Consider the following 9720-nt stretch of genomic DNA (forward strand, 5'->3'; position numbering starts at 1 on the left):
ATTTTACCCTAGGTTTGAAGTGGAAAATTGTTTTCTGTGAAGGAAGATTTCGTTCAAATTATTAAAAAGTAATTAAAATGGAGCTCCACTAAGGAGTTTGTTGTGGGAGAGAAAGTGATCTCTCCTTCATGAATGATAGCTAAATATTTTCATAACATAGGGTAGTTATTGCAACAGCACAAATTATATTAATTGCTAGTTGGGCATTGAAATAAAATGTTGCTGGTTCAAACATTCCCCTTTTAATTAAGTTTGTCCCATGAATGGAATAAAATCTAACTATTTCTCCTTTTTGTGATTCTGGGACAGAGATCCATTTGTTCAAAATTTTCTTGCTTATAATCATTAGCATTCAAACTCTTTTGTTGTCATGTTATCAACAAGCTGAGAAGCACAACTGAGACACAAACTAGCAGAAGTGAACATAAAAACCTTGTATAAGGGTGCCTGGGTGGCTCAGTGGGTTAAGCCTCTGCCTTCGGCTCGGGTCATGATCCCAGGGTCCTTGGACAGAGCCCTGTATGGACTCTCTGCTCTGCAGGGAGCCTGCTTCCCCTTCTCTCTCTGCCTGCCTCTTTGTCTACTTGTGATCTCTATCTCTCTCTCTCTGTCAAATAAATAAAATCTTAAAAACAAAACAAAACAAACAAAAAACAAACTTGTATGTCTTGAGTGTTTGATAGAGGCATTTATGACCAGAGTCTGAAGATCAAGGTTTTTTTTAGATTGCTGATTATTCACTCATAATTTAAAAGATGCCTAGGACTCAATACAATACCTTGTCCGTTGTACCACTCACCCATGTTGACTGCCCCCTTTTAATATTTGTTTATAATCATCTATTATAAATAAGGATCTCCAAAGAAAGGTAAGCATACCCTCAAAGTTGTACAAAATTAGGCACCAGAAAGTAAATACCAAAGCTTCTGTTTGCATTTGCTTTCATTTTCATCTTTTTTAAATTTTATTTTTTGTGAGTTTTGCAATGTAGTAACATTAGTATAACAGCAGTTGTATCTTAGCTAAAAATGTGTTACATATATATATTGCTAGTGCATGCTCAAAATTTTTTAGTGATAGAGGTACTCGTCCAACAAAATTTAAAGCCAGTGTTCAATAGTTCTGTACTCATTTTAACACTTATCTAATGACTGGATCTTTCTGGGCCCCTACCTTTTTTATGACTTTAGGTGAGTTACTAAATTCCTTTATGGACAAAATATAACCAATAATGATGGATTACGGAGGATGTAGGGATGACGGTATCCTTTTCATGAAGAGATTTTTAAGAGATAAAGTGGAGTTCAAATGTGTGGGAACACCCTGAGAGCAGACAATAGCTCACTTTTGTATCCCCGAGACGTCTTCCAGGGGCTGGCAAATAGAACGTGTTCTATAAATAGACAAATAAATGAATGAATGAGGGTCTGCATATCATTAATATTCTTATCGGAAAGAGCAAGATGTGGTTTGACACATAAATGGTCATAAATAAGAAGAAACAAGGTAAGTCTCGCTCCAACCCTTGCTCTTCGATTTTTGAAAAAGTCATTCATTTTGGCAGAGCTCAGTTTCTTCCTTCATAAATGAGCCGATAATATCATTTTCCTCTCTTACCTCACAGGGTAGTTTTCAGAACAAAATTTATGTGAGTCTTAGAGATGAAATTTTGCCATAAGCTCTCAAGTAAATTCTACACTAACATTGGTGATTATTTTTGTGGTTTCTATCATCTTCTGCTAAATTGTGCTCAAGGGGAAGGAAAGGTTCCTCCCTGCCTCGTGTTTTTGTTGCATTCCCTTCAGGATCTAACACAATGCTTTTCTCATAATAAATTCTCAAAAAAAAAAAGGAAAGAAAGAAAGAAAAGGGAAAAAAAAAAAAAGCCGGGGGTGGTGGGATGGGGGGATGGGGAGGTTAAAGAATGGTGGCCTTCTGTTTTCAAGTCTGCCTGTGCTTTTGAACAAAAAGATTGTGGTGTTTGAGGGGTTCCAACCAGTACCAACTTGTGTCCCCCCCCCAAGCACTTTTTATCAGTAAAAAGGCAAAGCATGTACTGAAGAGAATGCTTGATTTATACCTGCCTAGGCAATCAACCTGCCACCCACAGGAGTGTTGGTAGTTTGGCAGTTAATCAGCAAGGCAATTTTTGTGCTCTATTCTCTGTTCATGATCCTTCGAGTTTGCTCCATAATGGTGCCCCTTTGTCATTTTGTCCCATAATGAAATCTCTGTGGATAGAGAATTTATCTCTATCTCCACAGCAATTCCAGGGCTAGAGCAATGCCTGATATATCCAGGTGCTCAAAAAACACACTTGTTGGAAAATGAATTAAACTTGAAATGAAGACTATGTGTACTTAACTAAAAAGATGAGGTATTTACCAAACCATTAATTTGATTTAGTTCAGTAAAAGTTCCCCCCAATTTCTGTCTTTATAGAAAAGATTGGACAATAAAAGTCAACAACTGGAGTTTGTGCTAAATTCTTTTCCAGTGTTTTCAGGTACCTCCCCATATTCAAATAACATTACATGTACATTTACACGTACAAGTATTTGTATTTTAAATGTACATAAATAATGGACATCCTTTCAGTTAAAACCCAGTTCTAGCTAAGCTTTTATTTTTTTAAGGACCACAATTTCATGTTTGAGGGAAAGGGAAAAAAAGCAATCACTGTTTGAACATCCATTCTTAAGGATGTATCTTTCTTTGAACCAATTACACCTTTTTCCGAATTTATTTTACACAAAAACCAAAGAGGCTATAAAATGAATTTTGTGGTTTAACCATTCAAGATATCATCATCTTTACTTTCAGAAATGGTATCATGAACTTGAAGATTAGAAAATATCTCATTTTGGGTACTGTTTAAATGTGCTTTCTTTAAGACTCAAATTTCAGATACAATATTTCTCACTTTGTTAAATTTCACTTTTTTGAAACTTATCTCTACAAGGTTTATAAAATAAGAATACTAAGAGTCTCAAAGTTGTGCACATTTACACAATTGACTAATTAAATCCGTTTCTCTTTCTCTTTTCTCAGCCTGCCCACCACTTGATGAGTCCATTAATAAGGAATGGATTGACCAAAAAGTCAAGGAATGAGAGGAGAGGCAAAGTCCTGGGTAAAAAGAACTAGATAGTTAGATCCTGTAGTTGGATCCAAGAGCTGACTTAAAATAGCTCTTTTCAAAGAGGGCTTTAAATTGCTGTCTCCTTACCAGTCTTGAGAATTTAATTTGCCAAGATTAGTTGATTCTCGTGCAGATAATGTAAACTGATAGTAAGCAACATGTAGGGGTCTGGTGACCAAGTCAAGAAATTTGGTAGCATAGGGTAAGTGGAAATGAATCTTTTTCTAATCAGGATTACATTTCTTAGACATTGCTTAGCCTGTTACATATTAACAGCATGTTTTAAACAGATTTTGTGCTTTTTAAAGCTGTTAAAATTATAAAAAAAGATTTTTTTTTTCCTGCTCACACATTAATGATGAGAAAAAGTGATGATGAAGTCTTAGTTATTGACTCATGTTCTTATCCTAAGATGCCAGGGATTTTCACTGGCTGATTGGCATAATTAAACTTCTTTTGGGTGGATGACTAAATTAGGCTCAAAAAGAACTTAATTTAGAGTTTAATATATAAATATTCATTTACTACAATACAGTGGAGTTATTTTTTAAGTGACAGATCCTACTCTCATTATTAAATATATGCAATAGATTTTACAGATACCAAAGAATATAGCCAAGAAAAAAAATTCTTTTGAAAACTGAAAGAAAAAAGACATTTGTGCAGTATCTAGATCTCAGCTAGCAAAAATTAATTAATTAATAGGTCTAAATTATGCTTATCTACAACGAAGCCAAAGTACCAGCTTCCCAGATGTTTTTAATGTCACCCATCCCATTATAAGTCCTCAAATGCTGACAGTACCTCCTCTGGGGCAGAGGAGATATAAAAGAGAACAGATGCTAGCAGAATGGGGAAGTGACGCCATAGGCATGTTGGACAAAATAATTAGAGATCTTAAAGCAGGAATATGCAAGGAGCGTTGCATAATCGCACATTACTGAACAATCACAACAATCCACTGACCAGTCTACAACATCTTCCATTAGAGATGGGGCACCTCCCTTTTAATGAGTACTCTTAGTACCGGAAGGCAAATGGCACTTTTGAATAGCCAGATGTTCTGTTTATATTGACTTCCATTGTCAAACAAGAGATCATCAACAAAACAAAGGATCGTTTGCTTTGTTTTATGTGCTTTCCCCATTGTAGATACTTGATTAAGATTTGCTACACTTTCTTCACTTCCTTCCTTGCACTTTTCTGCTATTTATCTTTTTAAAAAATTTCTTATTTGCCACTCTAAACTGTAAACTACCCGTGATCATCTTTCTTAGGGAGGGAAACATTTTTTAAAACAAATTATAATATTTATGAAGAAAAGTACACATATCCTTAGTGCAGAGGTCAACAGACCTTCACAAATTGAACACAACTGTATAACAAATACCCAAATTAAAGAACAGAAGATTTTAACAACATGCCAGAAGACTCTTGGTACTGTTCTAAGTTGTTACACTCCAAAGGTGAATGTTTCTGACTTCTAAAAGCTAAGATTTCTTTTGCCTCTTCTTGGACTTACTAACAATAAAATTATGTGGTGTGTACCATTTTGAGTTGGGCTTCTTTTGTTCAACATAATTTTTATGAGAATCATATTGTTTTGTATAATTGTAAACCACCCTTATTGTTCTAGGTTATTACTTGTGTGAAGACCCCACCATCTATCCATTCTACTGCTGATTTGCATTTGGGTAATTTCTATTTGGAACTATTTCAAATAATACTGCTATAAATATATGTTCATAAGAAACACGTCTTTTGGTGAACACATGTATGCATCTCTGTGGTATATACACGAAGCGCTGTAATTGTTGGGCCATCCAGTATGCATATGTTCAACTTCAGTAGATATGCCACACGGTTTTCCAAAATAGTTAAACCGATTTCCACTTTTACCAGGAATATGCAAATGAGGAATCATATCTGAATTGTTCATCAGTGTATATCCTGCACCTGTCATAGTGCTGAGCACCTAGCAGGCACTCAAGAGGTTATGGATGAGTACATTCAATTCATAGGTGTTAGAGGTACCCAAGTGACTATTGGCTTTTCATTCATGTTTCAGGTTTGTAGAAGCCAAAGCAGTTTCCAGCCCATTTCACAATTTTGCCGAAAGACACCCCTGCAAAAAGATCTCCTGACTGAAGGCACAAATAGCTCATGCAATGGAATAAATGATAGCGCTTTGACAGAATATGGATATGTTAGCACAAGAGAGCATGTTAGTCTCATTTTTTCCAGCTTCTCCTTATATAGCTGAAGTTACAGCAACCTTAATAAATCAAAGTGCGTGCCCTAAAACTAAAAAGGTGTTCTTGGGATTCATAAATGGATATATGCTTTATTTCTTTAAAACTTTGGGTTAAATGATCATTTGATTTGTATAAAATGTGTTTTGCCAAGAACAGATTGAAGATTCTATTTCATTACTATAAAATTCATATTTTTACTTGACTGCCCTCCAAAACACTTTCATCCTTTTCCTTTCTTAAATAAAACAAATCATTTTTGTCAGTGTAAAATATTGCTTAGATTTTCTCTTTGGGATGGGATTTGTTCTCTTTTTTACACAGTCTGATCAAAATCAGTTCTACGGATCAGTGGGTTTTCTTGGATGAACCTTTTATTTTATTTTATTTTAAATTATTTATTTATTTATTTATTTATTTGACAGGCAGAGATTACAAGTAGGCAGAGAGCCAGGCAGAGGGAGGGGAAGCAGGCTCCCTGCCGAGCAGAGAGAGCCCGATGTGGAGCTAGATCGCAGGAGTCTGGGATCATGACCTGAGCCGGAGGCAGAGGCTTTAATCCACTGAGCCAACCAGGTGTCCCGGATGATCTTTTTATTTGTTCACTTCTTTTTATCAAATGCAGCTAACAAAATCATGTAGAAGAGTAATCCAGTTTTCAGTCTTTCATCTAAAGAATAGGTACTTTATAGTACATAAATAAAAACTGAAAGAAATTCAGTTCAAATTTACTATGCTCTTCCTCAACAGCTACAAATACACTGAGGAGGGTTGAGTCTGAAGAGTTCCAAGGTCTGAGATAGACTGGATTCAGATGAAGGTATGTGTAGTACATTCTACTAATTGCATTGAATCTTTGCCCCTTCTAGATTATCAGTAGCCTCTAGCAAAATACCTGCAGTTTCCCCCAGTACAGAAACAAAGTATAGTTCCCCACACTTTAAATTTACTTATGTGCCTTTCTTTAGAAAATAGAATGTAGGAGGACATGAGTGACCAAAGGCTTAGGCTTAAAAAGTACCTGTGCTACTGAGCTTACTCGAGCCTCTTCTACAAGCCTCTCCATGAGATACCCAGTTAACTGGCTGGTTCATGCAGGAAGCTGTGAGACATGAAGAACAGAGCCCAACTACCCCAGCCGAGCCTAGTCTGTATCAGGTCAACTGCCATTGTCCTCCAGATGAAGAAATGAGTCCAGCTGTTCTCAACCATGCTAATCCAAAACCCATCTAGATCAACTGACCTCCAGAAAACCCTTAGACATGTGATCTAAATAAGTGCTTACTATTTTATGCCACTGGAATTTTGTGATTGCTGTAATGGAGTGGCATTGAAGACATAATTAAATGACACAGGATCATTAGGTATGCATAGCTTGATTACCACATGTTTCCCAGAAGATGGTAAAAGGGGCAGGTGCCACAGCAAGGGCGACTTGTCAGTAGGTAAGAGGCTTATCCAAGTCATAACTAGAGAGAGTCTTAAAAACAGGACTATAGTTCAGCATATGAAGAGCTTAGAGATCATATTCTCTTCTAGCAATAGGAAAAAAACAAACAAACTAAAAAATCAACACGTCTTTTTAGATCTACCAGAAAAATGAGGTCATGGAGCATACCACTAGCTCAAAAATGACTTTTATAAATGTCTTACAGATTGGAATCCTTTCCACCCTTCTAATCTTACTACTAACACATTTTATGTGCCCTGTTTGTCTTTCCAGAAAAAGACCAGATCCTGTGTAAGAGCAATCCACTTACTCACTTTAGGCCATTCTTAGGGCCCATTAGATCTCAGGTCTCATCGCTAGTAGAAAAAGACAACTGTTTCAAGAAATAACATGTTGTAGAAAGTAAGGGCTAAAGTGAAGAGCTGTCTAGACTCTCCCAGGTTTCATTAAATTAAAACAATATGGCAATATTGACACCTTCTTGGTTATGGTTTGAAAACAGATTTCTGTGTGAACATCCTTAAAATAAGTGTAGGACTAAAAAAGAAGGAAAAAATCAAAATACTACTGCCTGACTCAACTAACCCTGTGTTGATATAGAAAACCATATCAAAGAGAACATGCGTCAGTTAGACTTGCACAAAAACCTACTTTGTTTCATCCACATTGCTAAGATTTTTCTGGTTTATTAGACAATGAATCTTGTGTTGAGAGCAGGGTATACACACTGTAATTAGTCATCTGTCTGGGCTTCAAAAATCTGCTTGAGATGCTGATTTCACCTCTCAAAATGACTGAACAATAGAACCAAGAAATGTAGATGGGAACTGCAAGTGTGAAATAATGATCTGAAATAATGAGCCTGGAGAAAGCTGGAAAGAAATAAGAAACATTGGGGGAAACACCATCCACATGAAATAGACTTTCCGTAAATCCTTGACAGAAACTGGATCCAATCTTCGCACCGAACGGCCTCTTCCAACAAACCTCACCAGCACTTTTTGTTTTTCTGTTAATTAATTTACAGCCATCTGTGTAGCATTCGTCTGCTGCAGTGAGATCCCAACCAGCCAGGAATCAGGGATTGTGCAAGGCCTACCATCAGCAGGAGGGAGGAGTTGTAGCCATGCCTTCTTGCAACAGTTTGGGAGACATTTCCCATGGTGGCAAGAGGTGGCACTTCTGACCATCTTGCTTTGTCAACAGGGTCTCAACAGCCTCTATCTATCTCATAGCAATAGTCAATCCCAACTCCTTCATCCACTAAGGAATTCCCTGGTTTGGAAAAACAAGAGGAATTCTTCCTACCAGGAGCCTACCCACTTATTACATAAGAACTATGCTGATGGTATAAAACATGGTTTACCTCTTCAAGAAATTTCAGTCTAATTGAAGGGGGAAAAAAGTGATGTACACAAAACCTCGTGCAATTAAATGGTCGAGTATGTGGTTGCAACAGATGAGATAGGCATTCTGTAGAATGATTTCTATTTCCATTTCGAAAGAGTTGGATTGTTCATCCAAGGTTTATGTGCTGTATGATAATAGAAATAGCTTAGTAATCAGAGCTGGTATAACTTGTATGTAACTTATAGTTTCACCAATGGAAAGCAACTATAAACGAGACCAAAAAATGATCAATATCTAACTTTTATTTTATTTTTTTAAAGATTTTATTTATTTATTTGACAGACAGATCACAAGTAGGCAGAGAGGCAGGCAGAGAGAGGAGGAAGCAGGCTCCCCGTTGAGCAGAGAGCCCGATGTGGGACTCAATCCCAGGACTCTGGGATCATGACTCTGGGATCATGACTCGAGCCGAAGGCAGAGGCCTTAACCCACTGAGCCACCCAGGCGCTCCTCTAACTCCTATTTTAAAATGACCAAGTCGTACTTTATTCCTAGTACAGAATAATATAAAAAATGAAGTTTTTCACCTATAGAAATGGAAATTCTAATGTTTCTCATGTTTCTTCCTTTCTTCATATTAAAAAGACACAAATGGAGAGTTCATATCCATATCAAATATAAGCATTAATTAGGAACGTAATGTTTCTGAGAGATATAAAACAAATTTGCCAGGCATATTAAGCATATACTATAAAAAAAGTTTCATCACTTTTTTTTTTACGCCAGTAAACTATGTTGAAAGAATCTTTAGTAACAAAGCCTCTATTGATACCTTCTAAATATCTTCTTGTGCGGCCAAGGATAAGACATACTTCCAGATACAGCAGGCACATTAACCTGGAATTTTGCCATTACTTTTCAGAATGGTGTTAAATGTTTTACTTCCATTTATGTCATTGTCTTCTGGGTTTCTCCTTATAAAATTTTCCTGGCATCTAGAAGAAAATATGATTAACAAAGAAATTAGTAAATAAGGGAGAGGTTAATCAGGTTGTCAAAGAGGATGATAATTTATAAAATACAATTACTAAGAGCTTAGAGCCTTTTAAGGGGGTTGTAAAGGAGGACTGAGAAATGTGCAAGAAACACTTAGAAGTATAGTTTAAGTAAATACTATGAAATCTTGCACAAGTTTTCCAAAATTATATAACATTTACTATTTTCAGAGAATATAGGCAAGTTCACGTGTCATTGTTCTTCTTTGTCATTATCACTATTATTATTTTTATAATTATTGTTTTAATGATCCATTAGGCTACAGGAAAAACAATTTGTATTCATTTTAACTCATTTAATTCTATTCCTGTTTTTAAATTTGTTTTATAATGTAGATTATATGTTTGTGTAATTTGTAATTAAATAAACATCTGTTGGATTAAGGTACTCGAAGTATTTCTTTTTTCCCCTTGTGGAGGCATGCTCAAAACATTTAGAGAATGACCTTAGAGAGTTATAAGTCATTAATT

This window comes from Neovison vison, chromosome 4, assembly GCF_020171115.1.
Source record: "Neovison vison isolate M4711 chromosome 4, ASM_NN_V1, whole genome shotgun sequence".
Classification (NCBI taxonomy): domain Eukaryota; kingdom Metazoa; phylum Chordata; class Mammalia; order Carnivora; family Mustelidae; genus Neogale; species Neogale vison.